The sequence below is a fragment of the Hypanus sabinus genome, chromosome 10 (genome assembly GCF_030144855.1).
Source record: "Hypanus sabinus isolate sHypSab1 chromosome 10, sHypSab1.hap1, whole genome shotgun sequence".
NCBI lineage: Eukaryota > Metazoa > Chordata > Chondrichthyes > Myliobatiformes > Dasyatidae > Hypanus > Hypanus sabinus.
The window spans coordinates 101,960,640-101,984,462 of NC_082715.1; the positions used below are offsets into that span (position 1 = coordinate 101,960,640).

At 38.0% G+C, this 23,823-nt stretch overlaps 1 protein-coding gene across 11 annotated transcripts in view; it reads left to right on the plus strand.

The window, feature by feature from the left end:
- ankrd6b (ankyrin repeat domain 6b) overlaps nt 1-23,823 on the plus strand; it is a 186,073-nt gene that overhangs the window by 49,142 nt on the left and 113,108 nt on the right. For 2 of the 11 annotated variants that reach the window (XM_059982406.1, XM_059982405.1), the window contains exon 2: nt 22,272-22,370. The exons of the other annotated variants lie outside the window; for them this stretch is intronic. The gene's annotated coding sequence lies outside the window, so the exon portion shown is untranslated. The remainder of the gene's footprint in view (nt 1-22,271; nt 22,371-23,823) is intronic. 11 annotated transcript variants of the gene reach the window in all.

The window sequence follows — 23,823 nt, forward strand, 5'->3', positions numbered from 1 at the left end:
TCCTAGTAGTGTGGGCACAGAAGTAAATAATGCCGTAGATTTCTTGCTGTTACGTAAGACCTAGATGGAAACAAAATCTTTCAGCATGGAGTAATTCTCTCTGTAGATTCAAGGTAATAATTGTAACTATGTCCCATAGCCCAGTCTGTGTACTTACAAGTTTCTGTATTGCTTCCTGATTTTGCTTTAGGTGACTTATTTAATCAACCTATTGTTTCTAGTTAGTAAAATGTAAAACTAGGTTGAACTTTCCTTTAACTATTGCACCTCTCCATAAACATAACCGTTCTTACAGTGAATGGATTTCTGTTATAACTACATACTAGTGTGGGCAATTGGCAAGCATCAGTGATGCTAAGTTTGTTTTAAATCTGTGAGAAAAGCCTGCTGTTACGATTGTCAGTCAAAAGGATAGGTAACTGTGATCTATGGATTTTCTTCAGTCACCTCTGCTATACCACGCTGTGGTGAAGGAGCCGGCCCATTCTTCCATGCCTCCACACCCCAGTGACACTCTGCTTTGTCTGATGGCCTAGGTGAGGGTCATTTCATGTCCTGACGGGTGCTCCATGAAACACAGTGACAAATGCTGGTGTTGCTGCCTACTCTGTGCATGGTAAACTGATCTGAGTGAAATGACAGTACAATTTCTGTTTTTTTGTGTGTGTTGGGGTGGGGGAGATTGAAGCAATGCTTCGTTAGATATATTATCACCATGTGAGAAATTGATTCGATTTGATGCTTGATTGAATACCTTGCAAGTACTTACCATTCAGGCTCTGAGGGTCTGCACCATGTGGGGGAAGTGCCGGAGAGAGTGTAGTCTGCTTTTTCACATTTTATTAAAGATAAAAAGAGAACCGCAAAAGGAGGCAACTGCCAGTGATTTCATGGAGTATAATTATCACTTAATGTATGGTTACGGACACAAGAGAAATGCAGAATAAATTTCATTATATTAGGTGAGTTGTCACGTTTTGGGCATGGCAGCTTCACACAAATTAAGTGGCTGCTGTGTTTATCCGCCTGTGTTTGGAAAGCCCAAAGTTTGCCTCAGATCAATGAATTGAGTGTTTTTTTTTGTTTCACAATTTTAATGTTTATTCTAGCATTTTTGAGCTACTTAATAGGAGATGATATTTTGTTCCCCTTGTGGGGGATTCCTGAAGTAGCAGCTATGGTTTCATTTTAAATGAAGGATCAGCTAGTTCAGATTAAGATAAGAAGTTTGTTCTCTGAGAACTGTAAACGTTTGGAATTTGGTTCTCCAGAATGTGTTGGAGGTAGAGTTGCTGACATGTATTCAAAATTTGAGATAGACATATTTTTGGGCTCTTTAGTAGTTGAGAGTTATGGAGAACAGGCAGGAAAGTGAAGTGAAGTGAACTACGGCTAGATAAGCTATGACTTCTTGAACAGGCTTATGGACTCTGTGACTTGTCTAGCTCTTGTGTCTTGTAACCCTAGGCGATTTGCATTGATACAGCACCTCCAGCCTCTCTCTGACCCTAGGTGTGTCGCAACCATTGAGATTTTAAGTGTATTCGGTGGTCATGTAGGCTTTAGTGCAATAATGTTGCTCTGCCAACAGCTAGTGTAGATTTAACACATCCAGTAAAACATTACTGCATTATTATGAATATGGGAGCGCCTTACACATCAGTTATAAAGTTTTGAGACAATGGATAAAAGAATTGGTCATTATTAATTCTGTAAGCAGAAATTAGTATTTTTGTCAGATTAAGGCTATAATCTAGCAGTTTGCTTTTCTCACTTATCCGATGAAATCATAGAATTAATAAGTAGACTGGAAAATTTCAGTGAAGAAGAATTTGTTCTTACTGAACTGGCTATACAGTCGGCCCTCCTTTTCCGCGAATTCAACCAACCACGAATTGCGAAAACCCGGAAGTGCTCTTCCAGCACTTGCTGTTCGAGCATGTACAGATTTTTTTTCTTGTTGTCATTCCCTAAACAATGCAGTATAACAACCATTTTACATAGCATTTACATTATATTAGGTATTATAAGTAATCTAGAGATGATTTAGAGATAGTATAGAGGAGGATGTGCGTGGGTTATCGTGGATTGGAATCGAAAAAAATCTTAAGTTCTCTTATTAAGTCAGGACAGGTATATCTGGTATTTAGCGTCAGTCAAACGTTTGCATTCGTATATAGTATATATTTTACCTTTTTATGCATATAAAACACTTAAGAACGTATGTTTCAGCGCTGGGCTTGGGAAGTTTCTGAGATCGATCTGGTGACAGATCGTTATTGAGTGCACTCTCCACTGTGCCGGGTTGATGTGAGGATCAAAATCCCAAAACCCAATACTTAAACTACTGTGTTGCTTAGTAATAATTGTAGCTTTCATCGGGGCACAGCCTTTCTCACTTTATCCTTTAAGATTGTTCTGATCTTTGACCGACATAGCCTAACACTTTTCCAATGACCAATAGTGTTTCACCTCTTTCTGATGGCTTTATTATTTCCACATTTTTTCAATCGTTATTGTGATTATTTTCATGAACAGAAACACTGCAGATTCAGATTTCTGCCACTGGGTCCTAATGTCCACTGCATTGAGACAGGTTGAATAAGGGACTTGAGCATCCGTGAATTTTGGTATCCGCAAGGGGTCCCGGAACCAATCCCTTGCGGATAAGGAGGGCCGACTGTATCTCTTCAGGGAGATTCTATTTTTGCAATGCTGACTTTTTTTTGGTTGTTTGATATCTTTTTTGGAAGTTATTGTTAAGTCACTGAGTTCAGATGTTTGTGTAAATGGTTCTGGGGGTCAGCAGGAGACGTTCATGGAGTGAGCATTGTTTCAGATTCACTCCATAACCTTTACTATTTTTAACCTTTGATCAACCTTATTTAACTTACTTTTACCTACACCAAAAGATTCTTGCTACTTTCTTGGAGTAACACGCACCACGGCGTGTTTTCATTTCTACATCTGAAGCAAGAAGCTTTTTGAATGAGAACTTCCCTACTGCGACGGATTCTCATCTCTAATAAATGAGTGATTTTGATCGTTGCAAGATGGTTTTTGTTTCCAAAACCAGATTTTGTTTCTGGCTATTGGTGTATGTTTACTCTATATTTTATACTCTAGTTAAAGTTTTTTTTGATGTACTAATCTTTTTATTTTACTTCAATCACTGTACTTTAGCTTTGGTCATTTTTATTAATCCTTCGAAGGAGAATTTTTTTTTACTAAGATGGCGGTTTCTTCTCTAAAATATTTTTTTTTTGATTTCGCCATTTATTTTCTCTCATCTTCTTCCTATAATGCATTTCTTATCACAGTTTAAATTTTTTTTTGGTTTCTTTGGGTTTTAACCCGATTTATAAGTTACTGGTGATTATATTCGTTTTGGTTTTTTTACTACCAATTATATTAAGAAGTTTGGTTTTAGTATAGTGATTATTATTTCTTTAGAGTTTGGGTGGATCTTTTTTAACTTTTATATACGGAGTTGCCCTGCTGATATGGGGGTAGATTTAGTTTCATCTCTCCTTTTTCCCAGCCTTTTCCTGGGTGGAGGGTGCGGGATGTTTTTCTAAATCTTATGTTCTTTACGTCAGTTTTTTTTAGTTTCTTCATTTAGGCTGATTTTAAACTACTAAAATGTCTGTGATGTTGTCACTTCTGGGTCCACCCCTTATTTTTGTTCCTCTTCCGGGTGCATGAGTTCATAATTTGGTTAACCCTTTATATAACAAAGGGTTGATTTCAGAAATATGGCTCAGACCATTAATTTTGTCTCTTGGAATACTAATGGCTTAAACCATCCGATTAAGCGGAAAAAGATTTTCAAAATATTCCAAAGACTTAATGTGCATATTATTTTTGTACAAGAAACTCGTGAGGAAAGAGGATAATTATCACTTTTTTAGGTTTTGGAGGGGTCAACAGTACCATTCGAATTCAAATGCTAAAGTAAAGGGAGTTTCAATTTTTATTGACTCCTCTATTGCATTTGTCCAGCATGATATCTTTTCAGATCCGAATGGTAGATTTTTGTTAATCACTGGCTTTTTAACAAGAAGGTTGCTATGGTTAATGTTTATGCTCCAAATGTGGATTATCCCGATTTTTTAGTCCTTATTTACTTCTCTACCTAATCTAAATGAATATAAGTTAATAATGGGTGGTGACTTTAATTGTTGTTTAAATCCTTTTTTGGACAAATCTATATCTACTCAGACTTTACCTAATAAGTCAGCCACATATTAACTCTTTTTTGACTGATAATGAAATTTTTGATATTTGGAGACTTCGGCATTCTAAGGACAAAGAGTTTTCATTTTTCTCACATGTTTATCATTCCTACTCGAGAATTTATTATTTTTTTTATTGACTCTTGTTTTATTCCATCATTAATTGGTTGTAATTATGATATTATAGTCATCTCTGACCATGCTCCATTAAAACTTTCTATTACATTTACGGATACAGCTTCAAATGCTAGACAATGGCGATTTGATTTTACCTTACTGCAAGATCCGGATTTTATTAAATTTATGAAGGAACAGATCGATTTCTTCTTTTCAACTAATTCCACGGATGATATTTCTTGTGGAACACTTTGGGACACTTTTAAAGCATATATACGTGGACAGATTATCTCCTACTCCGTTGGTCTGAGAAAACACATTAAGAAGGAAACTCTTTTATTGATTGATAAAATTAAAGAGATTGACAAGAAATATTCGACTACTCCTAGTAAGGAGCTTTACAAACAAAGGGTTGAACTTCAAATGGAAAATAGTTTATTACTTACTTCTTTGATTGAAAATCAATTAATGAAAACCAGATCTGATTTTTATATACATAGTGATAAATCGGGTAAACAGTTAGCTAGTCAATTGAAGAATGCTTTGGTTAAACATCAAATTACTAAGATTTGTCAGCAGAATGGGGATCTGACAGTTAACCATGATGAGATAAACAAATCATTTCAAGATTTTTATACCTCTTTGTATCATTCTGAATTCCCTCATGATTATAATACCATGTGTGATTTTCTTGGGAAATTGAATTTTCCAAAATTATCATCAGATGATCTTTCAATATTAGAAACTCCTATTACGGATGCAGAAATTAAAGGGGTTATTTCCTCTATGAATTCTGGGAAAGCACCAGGTCCAGATGGGTATACAATAGAATTTTTAAAACGTTTTTCCGCTACCCTTTCTTCTTGATTATGCAGGGTTTTTGAAGAAGCATTTAGATTGGGTAATCTGCCACAATCTTTTTATAGAGCTTCCATTTCTTTAATATTGAAGAAAGATAAAGACCCTACTGACTGTGCATCCTATAGACCAATATCCTTATTGAATGTAGATTACAAGATCTTTTCCAAGTTACTGGCATCCAGGCTAGAGAAGTTATTACCCCAAATTATTTCGGAAGATCAAACTGGTTTTATTGAAAATCGCTATTCTTTTTTCAATGTTAGGAGATTATTGAATATTGTTTATACTCCTTCACATAGCACTTCAGAATGTGTCATTTCATTAGATGCAGAGAAAGCATTTGATAGAGTTGAATGGCCATACTTATTTACTGTGCTTGAGGAGTTTAATTTTAGTCCGACATTCATTTCCTGGATTAAACGGATATATCATACTCCAGTAGCCTTGGTGCTTACTAACAATCAAAGATCTCCCTTTTTTCGTTTATTTCGGGGTACTAGAAAAGGCTGCCCTCTCAGTCCATTATTATTTGATATTGCTTTAGAACCCTTGGCAATTGCTATCAGAGAATCACAGAACATTTTTGGCATTAATCGTGAGATGGATATACATAAATCATCTGCATATAATGATAGCTTATTATTATTTATTTCTGATCCTGAGAAATCCATTCCTGCAGTTTTATCAATTTTGGCTCAATTTAGTAATTTTTCCAGGTATAAATTAAATCTTAATAAGAGTGAATTGTTTCCTTTAAATAGACAGTTTCCAATTTATGGAAATTTACCGTTTAAATTAGTTAATAACTCTTTTATTTACTTAGGGATTAAAATCACAAAAAACTATAAGGACTTATTTAAGGTTAATTTTTTACCCCTAATCGATCAGATTAAATGTTTGTTTACTAAATGGTCACCAGTATCTTTATCTCTGATAGGTCAGATTAATGCTATTAAGATGGTTATTTTATCCAAGTTTTTATATATATTTCAAGCGGTACCAATTTTTATTTCGAAATCTTTTTTTGCTAATGTTGATTCAAAAATTTCCTCATATAAATGGCAGAATAAAAATCCTAGATTAGGTAAAATATATTTACAGAAGACGAGGAAGGAAGGTGGATTGGCATTGCCTAATTTTAGATTTTATTATTGGGCAGTTAATATCCGATATTTGATATGTTGGTTAAAGGATTGGGATTTATCTTTTAGCCCTCATTGGGTGAACCTGGAAATTAATTATGTACAAGGATTTTCATTGGGTTCTATTTTAGGGTCTTCTCTTCCCTTTGCTCTTTCTAAATTGCCGAAAAGAATTGACAATCCGATAGTTAAACATACTTTACGTATATGGTTTCAATTTCGGAAATTTTTTGGGTTGACTCAGTTTGTTTTAAATATTCCTATTGTATCCAATTGCTTTTTTTATCCTTCTATTATAGACCAAGCTTATTCAGCTTGAAAGACTAAAGGATTACTACGATTTTCCTATTTATTTTTGGATAATTGTTTTATTTCTTTTGAATAATTATCTAATAAATATAATTTGCCTAGATTTCATTTTTTTTTAGATATTTACAGATTAGGAATTTCTTAAATACTGTACTTCCTACTTTTCCAAATTTTGTGTCTTCAGGTATTTTGGAGAATTTGTTTGAACTAAATCCTTCTCAGAAAGGGCTAATATCAAAACTTTACAATATAATTATGAAGTTACATTCAGAGCCCTTCTATAAGATTAAAAATGATTGGGAAAGAGAACTTAACCTTACTATCCCTATTGAGAATTGGGATAAAATTCTTCAATTAATTAATACATCATCTATATGTGCTAAACATTCATTAATACAGTTTAAGGTTGTGCATAGGGCTCATACGTCCAAGGATAAATTGGCTTATTTTTATTCCTATATAAATCCTATTAGTGACAGATGTCATTCTGAGATAGCGTCTTTAACTCATATGTTCTGGTCGTGTCCGCTTTTGAAAAAGTATTGGAAAGACATTTTTGATATTATTTCTACAGTATTGAACATTGATTTACAACCTCATCCTGTCACTGCAATTTTTGGTTTACCAATGATGGACTCACTCCATTTATCCTCTTCTGCTTGTCGAATGATTGCATTTCTTACATTAATGGCTAGAAGATCTATTTTGTTGAATTGGAAAGAAATTAATCCTACTGTATTTCATTAATTTTCTCAAACTATGTTATGTCTAAATTTAGAAAAAATTAGAAGTGTATTTGATACTTCTATTAAATTTGAAAAGATATGGAGATCATTTATTCAATATTTTCATATGATATAATATGACCCTGTTCCAAGCCTATTTGTTTTTCCAGTTTTGATTTTATATATGTTGAGAGGATCGGAGTTGACAACACTGATGATTTTGTATTTTTGTGAGATATTATAAACAGCCCTTTTTTCCCCATTTTTTCTTTTTTTCTTTTTTCTTTTCTGTTTTTTTCCCTTATTAGTTACTAGATTAGTTTTTTTTGCATAATTTTTTTTGCTTTTCTTTTTTCTGTTTTTTTTTAAAATATATATTATGATATACCTAGGTTTGCCTTGTTTATTTGTTACTTGCATCGTCCATGATTTGGGAATAATTAGTTATACTGTAACTATTGCTTATGTATTCTTTCATGTTCAGTTGTAACCATATAACAATCACAGCACGGAAACAGGCCATCTTGGCCCTCCTAGTCCATGCCGAACTCTTAATCTCACCTAGTCCCACCTACCCGCACTCAGCCCATAACCATATACCTATCCAATTTTACCTTAAATGACACAACTGAACTGGCCTCTACTACTTCTACAGGAAGCTCATTCCATTAAATTTTTTTATTTTTTGTGGTGTAATATATAATTGATGTAGAAAATTATACTGCACTAATCTTAACCGAACATTTATTGTATTTGTCATACTGTCAAGACATAGTCTTGACCAATTTGTTTCTTCAATTTTAATATTCAAATCACTTTCCCATTTTTGTCTTGACTTATGGACTCCTTGCTTAATTACCTGTCTTTGAATCAAATTATACATGCAAGATATAAATTTTTTGATATTTCCTTTTTGAATTAAAATTTCTATTTCATTAGATTTCGGCAATAACATTGTTTGACCTAATTTTTCTCTTAAATAAGCCCTTAATTGAAAGTAACAAAATAAAGTGTTGTTTGATATTTTATATTTATTCTTTAATTGTTCAAATGACATTAATATACCTCCTTCAAAACAATTCCCTATATATCTAATCCCATTTTGAATCCAATTATATAAAAGTTGATTGTCCATTGTAAAAGGAATAAGTCTATTTTGAATTAAAAAAATTTAATCCAAATTTATCGGATCAGTGTTTCCGATGTAACCAGGAAACTGGTACTTTTTTACATTCGACATGGTCTTGCTCTAAAATTCAACCATTTTGGACAAATTTAAGACTTTTACTGGAACAAATTACAGGAACACAATTTCCTCATAATCCAATATTATTTTTACTAGGTGATATTGAAGGGATAAAACCAAAACTCAAACTAAATAAGTATCAGAAAGAATTTATAAAAATTGCACTGGCAGTAGCCAAAAAAGCTATTGCAGTTACTTGGAAATCGGATACATATTTAAGTATAGATTCTTGGAAGAAAGAAATCTATGGTTGTATTCCATTAGAAAAAATTACTTATAATTTAAGAGATAAATATGAAACATTTTTGAAAATTTGGAGCCCTTATTTACAAAAGACAGGATTAAATATATAGATGCTTTTAAGATGAAACAATTGGTTATTAGGGGATAGAAATAAATATACATATTAAAATTATTACGAACTCCATGGAGCATGTGGAGATCTTCCAACCACCAGGCATTCTTTCTTTCTTTCTTTCTTTCTTTCTTTCTTTTTTTTTTCTATGGGGCAGTTAGGGGGGAGGGGTTAAGGGGAGGGGGTATGGGTTATATACATTGTTTTTTCATACTTTGTAATCATTTAAAAATGCAATAAAAAATTATTAAAAAAAAAAGGAAGCTCATTCCACACAGCTATCACTCTCTGAGTAAAGAAATACCCCCTCATGTTTCCCTTAAACTTCTGCCCCCTAACTCTCAAATCATGTCCTCTTGTTTGAATCTCCCCTACTCTCAATGGAAACAGCCTATTCACGTCAACTCTATCTATCCCTCTCAAAATTTTAAATACCTTGATCAAATCCCCCCTCAACCTTCTATGCTCCAATGAATAGAAACCTAACTTGTTCAACCTTTCTCTGTAACTTAAGTGCTGAAACCCAGGTAACATCCTAGTAAATCGTCTCTGCACTCTCTCTAATTTATTGATATCTTTCCCATAATTCGGTGACCAGAACTGTACACAATATTCCAAATTTGGCCTTACCAATGCCTTGTACAATTTTAACATTACATCCCAACTTCTGTACTCAATGCTTTGATTTATAAAGGCCAGTGTTCCAAAAGCCTTCTTCACCACCCTATCTACATGAGACTCCACCTTCAGGGAACTATGCACTGTTATTCCTAGATCTCTCTGTTCCACTGCATTCCTCAATGCCCTACCATTTACCCTGTATGTTCTATTTGGATTATTCCTGCCAAAATGTAGAACCTCACACTTCTCAATGTGAGAATAATGTGTATGTTTGTAATCCCATTATCTATGTATCAATTTTATTTTGTTGATATTAATAATAAGAATAATAATAAAAAGATTGAAAAAGAAAAACAAATGGTTCTGGAGTAAAACTACACCAATCAGTCTGTGCTCCCCAACAACAAATATCTTCGAAGTGAATAGAGGGAAGGGGCAGTAAAGGATGAACTATCAACAGGGTTGCTGAAACTGTTGTGAATGAAATTCGATAGCATAAAGCTCTTTCAAGAGATACCACTGCCAGACTTTTTGCATCTTGAAATAACTATAATTAAAGTAATTATCCTCACCAGTGATGGACTCTTGACAGTTCTGATAATCAGACGTTTGGAAATTTATGTTTTGAAACTCCAGAAGTTAATTGAAAGAAAAATACAGGAGCCAGGGATTCTTGTGTGCTTAATTTTCTTTTCTTTTCATGAGATGCACACATATAATACATGCCATTCACCTACTTTTTACATATAATCCATAATGAATTATGCAAACAACAAGGAATGCTTAATCAAACAATATATACAATAATATTAAATACACTACAGGAAGCAGTTCACAAGTATATAAATAAATGAAAATTATTTTTTAAACTATTTAAAAAGCTAAATGGCAACAGAATAAGTTTTGTTAAATTATTGTGGAGCATTAGAACTAATTAAAAATATAAGCAAATGAAGGAAGTAGCTTGCCTTTCCAGTCAAAGTCAGTAATCCCTTTCGAATGAATGGGGGTATGTCAACTTCGCTTAATGTGAAGCAATGGAGTGTCTCCAGCCTTGGATTGGAGTGACTTGGATCTTCTCCAATTTGCCTACCGTCACAACAGGCCAACAGCAGATGCCATTTCATTGGCTCTTCACTCAACCCTGGAACATTGGGACTGTGAAGGCGGATACACTAGGAAGCTCTCCAATGACTACAACTTGGCCTTCAATACTATCATCCCTCAAAGCTAATCAATAAACTTCACAACATTGGCCTGAATACCTTCTTGTGTAATTATATCCTCTTTTTCCTCACTTGCTGAACCCAGTCAGTTTGGATTGGCAACAGCATTTCCTCCACAATCTCCATCAGCACAGGTACACCAACAAGGCTGTCTGCTTTACTTACATTATGCATATGACTGTGAGGCTAAGCACTATTCCAATACCATATTTAGTTGACTGATGACACCACTGTTTTTGGGTGAATCAGATGTGGTGACAAATCAGCATATGGGAGGGAGACTGATAATCTGGCTGAGCGGTGCCACAGCAACAACCTCTCACTCAATGTCAGCAAGACCAATTGACATCAGGAGGAGGGAACTGGAGACCATGAGCCAGTCCGTATTGGGAGTCCAGAGGTGGAAAGGGTCAGCAGTTTTAAAGTGCTCAGTGTTATTACAGAAGATTTGACCTGGATCCAGCATGCAAGTGTCATAATGAAGAAAGCACGGCAGCTTACCTCAGAGTTTGTAAAGATATATGGCATGTCATCTAAAACTTTGACAAACCTCTATAGGTATGTGGTGGAGAGTATATTAACTGCATTATGGTTGCATTTGTTCTAGTATGGAAATACCAATGTCCTTGGAATGGAAAATCCTTCAAAGAGTAATGGATATGGCTCAGTCCAACATGGGTAAAGCATTCGTCACCATTGAGCACGTCAACACAGGACTTTGTCACAGGAACGCAGCATCTGTTGTCAAGGACCCCCACCATCCAGGCCATGCTCTATTCTCACTGCTGCCACCAGGAAAGGGGCACAGGAACCTCAGGATCCCACACCACCAGGTTCAGGAACAGTTAATACCCCTCAACCAACCAGTAGGGATAACTTCACTCATTTTCACTCTCCCCACCACTGAACTGTTCCCAGATCCTGTGCACTCACTTTCAAGGACTCTTTATCTCATGTTCTAATTACTTATTACTTGCCAGCTCATCCATCCACCCCTCCCTCCCCACCATTTTGTATTTTCATGGTTTCTTGTCTTTTAGACATTGGTTGTTTGTCAGTCCTGTTGGATGAGGTCTTTCATTGATTCTATTGTGTTTCTTCTATTTACTGCAAATGCCTGCAAGAAATCTATGGGGACATCTATGTACTTTGTTAATAAATTTACTTTTATCTTTAAACTTCCACTGGGGCTGGTTATGCTCCAGTTATCAGCTAATGGCAAATCCAGTGGAAGAGTAAATTCAGCTACTGTATGGTCTGATTGCTGGCTTGTTTCTGACACGCACATTGCAATGCACAGGTCTACAGGGAAGAAAATAGAGCCGACCAGGGAAGAGAACCATTATTTTCTACGGAGCCTCCAAGAAAAGACGTGTAATATGGGCTGAGATTTCTTGTCATTGTTCTTCCCATCAGTACTGGGAAAGGTTATGGATAAAGAGGTTTTAAAATGCAGTGAACACGAAGTAGGGAAGAGAGAAGTAAAGTGAAAGCTTGTGAGAAGGTGGAAAGCAAGTGAAATTACATCTGCAACAATGCTAGAAGATAGTAATGGGGAAAGTAACAACTAGAGACTCATTTAGGGGAAGTACAAATAGGATAAACTGAATTGTTATCTAACATCTTCAAAGGAAAATTACTAGGTATTCATTAATTTTGAACTTATGAGTATTTCCAGTAGATTTTAATTTTAAATTTCATTTTTCTGACATCTGAGTATTTTGATTTGCAATCCATCATTTTGTCTTTGAGGTGATTGTTGAAAACCCTTTATTTTGTGGTAGGGATAGTTCATTCCTGTTCTATGTGAAGCCATGTGAGTTTGAGAGAGTATTATCTGGACCTCCACCAATGTTCCCTCTAATTTGTAATGACCAGGGTGTGCAAAAATCCTGTGCTGTGCAGTTTTTTGCCTGGTGATAACAACATGTGCACACTGAATTTTATATATCGAGTTTGATCGTTTTCGTTCTCGTTTTTCTGCACTCTCACAAAACGTACATAGCAGGCCAGTAGTGGGTAATGAAGGATTTTCTCGCGGGAGCTATTGCACATTGTCCATATGTGCTTTGCTTGCTAAATGACACTTTAAAAAGTCAAGCTTCAAAATATCACTCCACTTCTTCCCACTTGCAAAGGCTCCAGCAACTTTTGCATCATGACAATACACGCAAGTTATTGTACATAAATATTTCTTGTAGCTGCACATTGCTGACCTCATGAGCTTTTGGTGTAGCAGATTCTACTGTTTAATTAAGCCATTCCACTTTAAATGAACTAGCAGTTCTTTTGTGTTTCATGCCTTTTGCTTCTTAGGAATTCAACAGTGAATCAATAATTTCTTCAATAAAAGAAGTATAAATAAGCCAGTTCTAAAATCTGCAGACAAATCATCGCAAACTCCACATTGTCAACACTGTCCTCATCAGAAACCAGAAAAGGAAATGTGATTGTGCACAATCGTGAAACATACTCAACATGACAACGAGGTAGGGGGTGATAACTATTTGTGTGCAGTTTTCATCCCTTTGTGTGTGCACACCTTAGTGGGAACCCCACGATGAAAGTTGTGCTGCACCAGGACAGGAAAATGTAATTGTATACTATGTGATACAATTCCAATTTAATAAAAGATGATGAATTGTAAAGAAGAAATTATTGCAAGTTTTGTGATGTCTGTGACATTCTTTCACATCCTGCATTCCTGCCTTGTTAATCCATGAAGATCCTTGTGAATGTGCTACGGCATGTTTGTAGGCTGCTGAGCCCAGTACTAGGAATGTGGCTGAGATAATTTCTCCTTTAACCTGTTTACCCTTCCGCCATTATTTACCCTTAGCAACTACTGCTCTCAACCCTCCACAAACCTCATCCATATCACCAACCTGACAGTTGCCAATCACACTAACCTCCTCTCCCCACAGATGAGCTTGATTCTCCTTCCAGGCAACTATTTCTTTATTTTTCCCCTTGCTTTTACACTTCCCTCTTTCAGTGCACCATATGTGCAAAAGGTACAGCATGAATGGGCAAGGCCTACAGCAGTGCACCTGATATTTTGGGCCTCCAATGCTCAACAGAAGAGTGGCAGTTGGGCCTTGATGCCAAAGAACTCCTTGGCCAGTGTGCTCCCCTGAACCAGAAGATTCAAGGTTTGAGATTGTGTTTGTCAATCTTCGGTGCATGAGTGTAAAGGAGAACAAAATGGTTGTTTTTCTGGATCCAGTGTAGCATTTAAAAAAGCAATAAGCATAAAATATAATAGGTCCTGTAATGTGGGGGTGGGAGGGAGACGACAGGTGCTGAGGGGCTGATGTGGGTGATGGGTGGGTTAATGGGTGGAGGTGTTGATCGGCCTGACACTTTGGGGGAAGTAACTGCTTTTGAGTATAGTGGTCCTGGTGTGGATACTACACAGCCTCTTCCCTGATGGGAGTGGGACAAACAGTTCTTAAGCAGGGTGAGTAGGATCCTTCAAGATATTGCTGCCTGCTTTCCGGCACCTTTTCGTATATAAGTCCTTGATTGTGGATAGATAGGTGCATTGGCCAGTTCCCTGTCCACCAGAGAGCATGTTAGGGTGCTCTCTACTGTGCATCTGTCGAAAGTCGTGAGTATTAATGTGCATAATCCAGCTCACTCCAACCTCCTCAGAAAGAGGCAGTGAGGAGCTTTCTTGACAGTGGAGGATGTGTTCTGGGCCTACAAGAGATTGTGTGAGATGTGTACTCACAGGAGTTTGAAACTGCTGGCAGCTTCCACTGCTGTGCCACCGATGTGAAGGGGTATGTGTGTGGATTATCCTGAAGTCTGTAACCATCTCCTTTGTCTTGTTGATATTGAGGGAGAAGTTATTTGCCTGGCACCAGGCCTCAAGCTCTTCCACCGCCTCTCTCTGGGTTGTCCCATCGTTGCTGTTGATCAGCGAACTTGACGATGTGATCAGCCGTGCAGTCACGTGTGAGCAGTGTACAGTGGTGGGCCCCATGTTGAGTACAGTGTGGAGGGAGGAGTGTCTGTGCATCCCAACCATCTGAGGTCTGTTGGTTGGGAAGTCCAACACCCAGTTGCACGGTGGTGTATTTAGACCGAGGAGTAGGAGTTTGCTCACCATGGTCTGCAGGACAATTGTGGTAAATGCTGAACTGAAGTCCAGGAACAGAATTCAGTGTCCTTGTTTTCTAGGTATGTCTGGGTTAGGTGCATGATAGATGCTATAGTATCTGTTGTAGAGCAGTTCTGTCAGTGAGCGTGTTACTGAGTGTCCACCGTGGCATGAATGGAGGATTTGAAATGACGTAACTTAAAATTTCACAGCTGCTGTGGTAGTATTTAATTACTTTGGTATCATTCAACTTCTCCATAAGTGGTGGCCATTACACCTGAGTTACAAACTGTGATAGATATCCAGACTGTACCCAAGCTCTCAAAGATACTAGAAATAGTGATCAAAATCACCGATCAGCAGATCGGGTAGCATCGTCTGAGCCCTAATGAGAGAAACCACAAAGAGCTTGAAGGCTAAGATGGTTTTATAATCAGAAATCTGCATTCAAGATGAAAGGAGACTCGGGGGCAATGTTCCCTCTAATTTTTAGTAGTCAGTGTGCACAAAAATCTTATGTTGTGCAATCTTTTTTCTGTGACAAAGGTATGTGCGCACTGAATGCCCATGGCATAGTTTATGTAGGTTTACAAAATATTTGACATAAAACTGCACAGGATATCAAAATAACATACATATTTAAGTCACTCAGTTATTTTTTCTCTCTCCTGTCTTTGGCATTTACCCATTCTTTGTAAACTCTGTCTGGACTAAAAGCTTCCATCCAATTGATAGCTTTTGATTCTCATTAACATATCCAAATGACATTCACCTAAATGGTTTCTCAGCTTGGTTTTGAGTTGATTCATTAGGCTAAAACCTCGCTCCCAGTCCGCACTAGACACAAGAAAGGTCCCCCCAATGTCCGTCAACTGTGCAAGGTCGCAAAACTGTTCATTTTGAAGTACAAATGCCACCATTTGAGCAAAGTTTGAAATCAGTTTGGATTTAATTTTTTCTTGCGTGGAAAATTTGAAATCATTAAGCTGTCTAACTATTACAGTATTTTCAGCTGGAAAATCATGATATTCTAGACATTTTAGACTTCGATCTCCTCTGGGGTTGATCGTTTTCGCTGTTGCTCATCTGCACTTAATCATAACATGCGTAGCGCTCCTGCAACAGGTAATGACGGGTTCTGTTGCCTGAGCTTTTGTACACCGTCCAAATGGGATTTACTTGCCAATTGACGCATCAAAAAGTCAAGTTTCCAAATATCATCCCACTTTTTTCCACTAGCAAATTCTCCAGCAACTTTCACATCAGGACAATACAAACAGGTAACTCCAGTTTCCGAATCATACATAAATGTTTCTCGTAGCTGAACATTCATGACCTCATGAGCTTTCGGTGTAGCAGTTTCTAATATTTTGTTAAGCCGTTCGAATTCAAACAAATTTGCAGTTCCTTTGCGCTTCACGCCCTTCACTTCTTTTCAGTCCGACATAGTGAATCAGTATTTTTTTCAATTAAAACTTAGTAAGCTATCTACAGGATTTGAAACAAATCTTTGTAAACTTTACGATATGAACACTGTCCGCCAAAGATGGCTGCCGCCATGATGCAGCTGTACAAACCAGAACAGGAAAGGTGAGGTGACGTAAATTAGTGATGTGCATTGTGGTATTTGAAAAACCGACAAACTAGTTAACAGAAACATTTAGCTAAAAGATTATTTTCAATAAGTATATTTATAATTACTACATTATTTTAGGTAGCTAACCTTTTGTGTGCACATTAATTTCCTTTGTGCACTGGTTGAAAAATCTGTGCACGCACACACGCGCACAGTTTTGAGGGAACATGGCTCGGGCCAAACTGAAGTAATAAAGGTGATGTACAATGTATCACCTCAGCTGTGGACAGTACTGCAGCACTTGGTTCCAATAGGACAGAATGAACCACACTTTAAGCTTTAACCCAGCCCCTTCCTGCTGAAGGGTTTTGGCCAAAACATCATCTGTACTGTTTATTCCATAGATGCGGTCTGGCCTGCTGCGTTCCTCCAGCACTTTGTGTACGTTGCTTGGGTTTCCAGCATCTGCAGATTTTCTGTTTGCAACTGGCCCTTTTAAAACTTTTCCTACTCAGGTTCAGGCTTCGTTGGATTAACTAATGAGAAGCTGAAAGATTGCAAATGGGTGCTGGCTGGAGTTTCAAATAAACGTCATCACAGCGTGCACACACTCGAGTCGCAGATGCTGGAAAGTTATCTTGAGTAGACTTAACTGGCTAAAGCTGTTTTTGCAGCCTTCACTCTTCATTGAGTTGGGCTCTCATGAAGCTGCAATTGATATGTAAATTGATGTGACAGTCGTACCAGTGGGAGTTCTTGGTAAGCAATGCATTGTGGCTGTCCGCTGTGAAAGAGACATGTTAGGTTGAGGTCTTCTGATCGTATGGGTCCCTTCCTTGCGGTCGCTGTAAAATAAGCCTGGATGTTCAGATGTGAGTGGCTGTTTGCTATGCTGGAGAAGCTGTGATTGTAAGTACTAGTTGTATTTTACCCTTTCAAGTCATGTTAAATGGATGATAACTAGTGTGTTCAGATCATAGGACAACGACAGGACGGGGCAAGGCTTCCCTCGCAGTCCCTCCTTCTCTGCCGAACAATACTTGACCTCCTGCTTAGGCGGGCTCTTGTTTCAGACTCCACAAACATCTTGAATGTTAACAAATTAAAAATAAATTAGCTGCAGTTCAGAGAATTATTGTCAAAACAAACCGTGCATGTACACCGCACACACACGTGCACAGACATGCTGATGCTAGTTATAAGCCATTAGTGCAGTTTTTCTAGGATCTATTGATTGATGGAAGTAGATCCCAGAAAGAGAATTCCATTAATTGTATTTGCTATTTCTTTCCTGTGTCAAATCTAGGAATTGGAGGTTTGTGCCAGGTGGCAGGGAGCAAGTTCAGCACAAAGGCCAGTCGAGAGCAGTGAACAATGCAGTACTATGGGTTCAAACTGCTGCCAGAACACATTTCAGTTAGGTGCTGAAAATCTCCTGCTGTGCACGTTGACCTACAATGTGTTTTTTTGTGTATTTTAGTCCAATTTTGTAAAGCTGAATGCCAAATTAACCGTTGACGTGCTGAAATATCTTGGGATTCTTATTATTATAGGAGAAATCAGCAGAGTTCTTGTTGGGGCCTTTTTAAATTGCTTCAGTTTACTCAGTTTTTTTGAAAATCTGTGGTACTGAAATTTTTGTAAGCAAGATCTTCTGCTTTCTTGAGGGTGGGGAGGACAAGCATCTGAAAACAGACCTTTTCATTCCAGTGTGGAAGGGAGGGATGTGAGCCAGTTAATGCACAATGCATTAATGCAGACGGCAGCTTGTGCAGTGGAGCATCATGGAGCACTGACGAATTTATTGCTAATCCAGCGGCAAGTCAGCCGCATCAGAACTAAATAAATCCGTTTTGTTCTGGCTGAAAGCCACCATGTTCTCAAACAAGTGGCGACCGGAGCAAAGTCACACGTTTACAAAACTCCTGAAGAACTTTACTTTTGTAAGGAGTTATTTCAATGCACTAGTTACCATTGTGAGGACTTTACCTCAATGAAGGGTGTTGTAGTTGTCTCAAACAATTGACTGACCAAACATGCCACATAGTGTAGTGCTGAGGATTTTGATCTAATAAGAAAGCTTGTTTAGCTACTGGATTTGGATGAGTTCCTGCCAATAATGGTGGTACTGGGCATATTGAACTGGTGCATTAATAGAAATGTCATCCTTCAGGCTATATGTTATGTTAAACTGAGGCCTCCTTCAAGTGTGTGTTTGAGAGATCAAGTGACATTTGAAGAAGGCCAGGAAGTTTCCCCAGTATCCAAGTCAATACCTTTCTCTTCAGTCATTATCACAGAAAGTTAGGTTGCCTTTCTGTCGTATGTTGTGCATGCGACTTGCATGCCAGTGGTTTGTAATCTAATCCACCCAATTCAACATCTGAAAATAAAAATTGTGAATCTGAGTAATAGTGAGAAAATACCAAAAATGCTCAGTAACTCTGGTTTCATCTCCAGAAAGAGGAACGTAACATTGATGTGCCGTTCTTTGGCCAGTTACAGCCAATGACTCTACTTAAGGCCAATTCTGACTGTGTATTTTTTAATGAACAATGAACAAGGTATTTTGATACCTGGGCAGTGCTGTTGCTGACGATCCCCAGATGCACTGCTGGCACGGTAGCATAGCAGTTTGCATAAAGCTGCTACTGTTCCAACGTCCTGTGTTCAATTCCCACCGCTGCCTGTAAGGAGTTTTTACGTACTCCCCATGATCGTGGGTTTTCACTGGGTGCTATGGTTTCTCCCACATTCCAGACGTGCATTTGTTAGGGGGTTAATAGGTCAAATGAGTGTAATTGGGTCATGCGGGCTTTTTGGGCCAGGTGGCCCTGTTACCAGACCATTTAAAAAAAATTAGTAAAGAAATGGGCCTTGAGAATGAAATATTGGCCTTCACGTGTAGAGCAAGTCTTCAACCCTGTTATCTGTTATGCTAAATGAGATTGCTAATGCTAAAACCCGGAGCAACAAAAAATCAGCTGGAATTGTGAGTAGCATTTTATAGGAGGAAGGGATCCGTTGGGGTTTTGGGTTTAATCCCTGCATCAGGACTGAGTCCCTCCACAGGGTATTTGTTGTTCCACATGCCAGCATCTGCATCTCTTGTGTCTCCATTGTGCTACTCTACTCTGAAGTCTCTTCAGGGCATGATGATGTTGAAGAGCTTATTCTCCTCTTCTAGACCTGGTGCAGCACTTCAACTCAAAACATTGACATCTCCTTTCCTCCAACAATGCTGCTTGACTCACTGGTTGTATGCTTGTGAATATTGCGGTGTATAAGCTGCTGATAGCCGGTACGGTTCTACTGCAGGAGTTTGAGAGTTGTAGAACACTAGTAGAGATTGAGTTGTTGTAGGTTTACATTGGCATCCCTCCATAACAAAATAGTCGGGACTGCTAAGAACATCAGATCTATTTGGGATAAAGAGTACTTGGTCCTTTCAGCACATTTTGGGTATGACACTAACATATATTGCTTCATACACCCAGTTATTTTGGATATATGTCTTTAAAATGAAATAATAAATCCCTTTCTCTCTGCACAGACGCTGCCTAGCCTGCTGCATGTTTCTGTTTTCATTTCTAATGTTTACTTACTGACTTTTTAGTTTAAGTGCAACCTTTCCTGTAGCAGATTGATCTGTGTAATCACACTGTGCTCCAAGGACCTGGGTTTGGTCCTGCCTTGTGTGGAGTATTCATGTTCTTTCCATGGCTGTGCATATATGCCTCATTGGTTCCCGCCACAGACTGCTCTGGAGGCCAGGGCTTTGGGTATTTTCAAAGCAGAGATTGATAGGTTCTTGATTTGTAAGGGTGTCAATGGTTGTAGAGAGAAGATAGGAGAATGGGGTTGGCCGGGGGAAATAAAATGCCCACGATCAAGCGGTGGAGCAAACTCGATGGGTCAAATGGCCTAATTTTGCTACTACATCTTATGGTCTTGTATATGCAGCAAAACAATGGACAGGGTAGAAATTGAGAAGATTCTGACAAGAGGGTTTCCAATTTCGATCCTCTTCATCTCAGGTCAGCGTGCCTGTGCTTCATGTGGTAAGCAGATACTGTCTTTCTGTGGGAGTGATGCAAGTACCCATGAAGCATACAGAAGTTGCCTAATTACTGCTGGGTGCTTCAGAAACCAAGAGAATCAGTGTCTGAGCTCACTGGCAGACACAATCTCGCATTATTACTGGATCACTGTCCCTCACATTTTCAGGTCACATCTTCTGATTATGTGTACAGAAACATGGCTCTCCAGAATGCATTCATAGTGTGCATTAATGCAGTAGAGATTACTTGATGGAAGAGTCTTTGGGGAAAACATTAGGCCAAATAGCTCTCTCTTTTGTTCAATATTAAATGAACTGCATTGAACCAATGCTGTTACCCCCTTTTGGCCTGATATGAAGGCAGTAGGAAAAATAATATCCTTGTGCTTAAATCACATTGACAATGTAATCATTTCTCTCTTGTCTCTCCCTTCTGTCTCCCTTCTTCCTAACCTTTCCCTTCACTGTATCAATTTTTTTTATCCTTCTTTTCACATTTTGCCCTTTCTCTCATTCTCTTACTGGATTTTGGGAAGAAGCAGCATTGCTTCAGTTCTGTGGTTGAGTCAGAGGCAAAAGGTCTCTAGAAGCAGCAAGAACAGGGTTGTCATTACATTGCGATATTCATTAATGTCCTTTATGGGAACTGACAATCTCTTAATTGAAAGTTGTCATGGGCATTTGGTAAGCTGGTTCTCAGTAACAGTTTTTGTGAACCTGGGCCAGTCAGATATTGAAAGGTGGGGCTTTATGTGGCCGTTAGATGCTACACCATGCTTAAATTAAACAGTTTTTAAATAGTGTCAGTTGTGTGTTCAAAAAGCAGTGATTTTTGTCACTGATTATTGGCGAGAAATAAGCAGTAAAACAATTCAGAACTGTGTGCTCACTGTGGTTTCAAGCATTCAGGCTTGGAGATCCCAGAAACAGCTCGGAGTGAAAATGAAATTAATTCACTACTTCAAGTTCGGAACTGTGAAGAATTTGAAGGTATTGGCAATCATCTTGAATATTGCAATGCAAATGAAAACTTGGAGGATCCAGTCATCAATAGCATTGTATGAAGGCAGTCCATTATCTACTCTAGGTGTCTGTGCTGGTTTTGTTCATTTACAGTCAATCAAATGCATGTGTACACTGTATCAATTTCTCTATCGATAACTATTAAAAACTAATATTCAATTTTATAGTCTGTAGAAAAAAATTGAGCTGCTGTTCTAGTATTTGTCTGGTCTCACATTGGCAGTGGAGTGTAGAAATGGCCATTGTGCAAAATGTCACCTAGTCTAAACTAGTTCTCATTGATGTTGAGGAAGTCACATTGATTGCAGTGAATGCTGTAAACAAGGATGGAGAAAGTGCATGTGAATCTTTACTTGGTCGGAAGAGCTATTTTGATCCCTCAGTGGTGCTGAGGAAGGAGGTGAAAGGTTAAGTGTTGCACTTTCTGTGGTTGAAGGAGCAAGTGTTGGGGTAATGAAGGGTTGGAGGAGAGAAATGAACCAGAGAGTCACAGAAGTCCTCCAGAAAGCTGATAGGCATTGTTGGGGAGGGGGCCGTGAGGGAGATGTAGATAGTAACTGACACCTGTTGCAGCTGTCTGAAGTGCTTAAGAATTCAAAGTTAAAAGTAAATTTATTATCAGAGTACATATATGTCACTATATACTACTCAGAGATTCATTTTCTTGCAGGCATTCATAGTAAAATAAAGAAACACAATAAGTCACACAGAGGCTGACAACAACCAGTGTGCAAAAGAAGACAAACTGTGCAAAGAATATTAATAATAAGTAAGTAAATAAATAATTCTGAGAAAATGAGTTGTAGATTCTTGAAAGTGAGTCCATAGGTTGTGGAATCAGTTCCGTGTTGAGGCGAGTGATGGTGTCCACGCTGGTTCAGGAGCCTGATGGTTGAAGGGTAATAACTGTTTCTGAACCTGGTGCTGTTGGACCTAATGCCTTCTTCTCAACGGCAACAGTGAGAAGAGAGAATGCCATAGATGGTGGGGTCCTTGATGATTGATGCTGCTTTCTTGTGGCAGCACACCTTCTCGACGTGCTCAATGGTGGGAAGGATTTTCCTGTGACAGACTAGGCTGCATCTGCTACTATTTGTAGGCTTTTTCATTCTTGGGCATTGGTGTTCCATTCCAGGCTGTAATGCAACCAGTCAGGATACTCTCTGCTGTGCATCTGTAGAAGATGAGCTCAATGCTGAGACTGATGGGATGAAAGATGTGGACCAATGGAAAGCTTTTGTCTTGGCGTGAATGTGGTTGGTGACAGAAGTAGTCCAGTTAATGGAGGAAATGCAAGTCAGGACCCTATTTTCCACAGTAGTGGGGAGGCCATATTTCAGAAGTCAGACATTCCGGAACGGAGAACTGATGAGATGGAGAAACTGAGAACTGGTAGGCTCCATGCATATATAGTTTCAGTATACTGCTTTACCAGCATTGTTCATGGCTGAGAAAGCTACTGTAGATTACTTAAGTAATGGAAGTTTTGTTGATAGCTTTAACGTTCTGTCATTTGTTAAGGCAAGTTGCAACACAAGAGCCCACAGATGTTGCGGTATTTATAATAACAAATGTTCAAATTACACCTTAACCCAGCTAGAGGCAAAATAATTTCCATAATCCAGATACTTATGTGAGACTGACTGATGTGACCGTCTCTCGATGGTGCCAAGTTTTCTGGTTGCTAAATTCCAAACCATAGCATGTTTACTGATTTCTCAGATATAGCCAGAACAAAACATTTAAAAGATGATATGCATTCCCTGTTACCTGCGCTTCACAAAATACTGAGTTGATGAAAATATGTATTTGGACTGTTCAAGTTCCTGAAATTGCTTCAATCACAGTGCTATTCAAAATGTCAGATGCAGATCATCGTGAATTATATCTTGTGTAGGAATAAAAATGATAGCAAGACTGTTTTGCAGTGACTTCCTTTTAAATGTACTGTAAGTAAATTTGGCTATGCTGTTAAAAACAATAAAATGCACAGGTTTTATAATTACTAAGCCAAATGTTGCAATGCACATTAGCACTCTGTATATAATAGCTTCCATGTTTACCATATTATGAACTGCTCTGCAAAGTTGGATATAATGCCCAAAGTGATGATCTTTCCATAAGACCATAAGACATAGGAGCAGAATTAGGCCATTTGCCCTGTGGAGTCTACTCATGGCTGATCCCGGATCCCACTCAACCCCATACACCTGCCTTCTCAC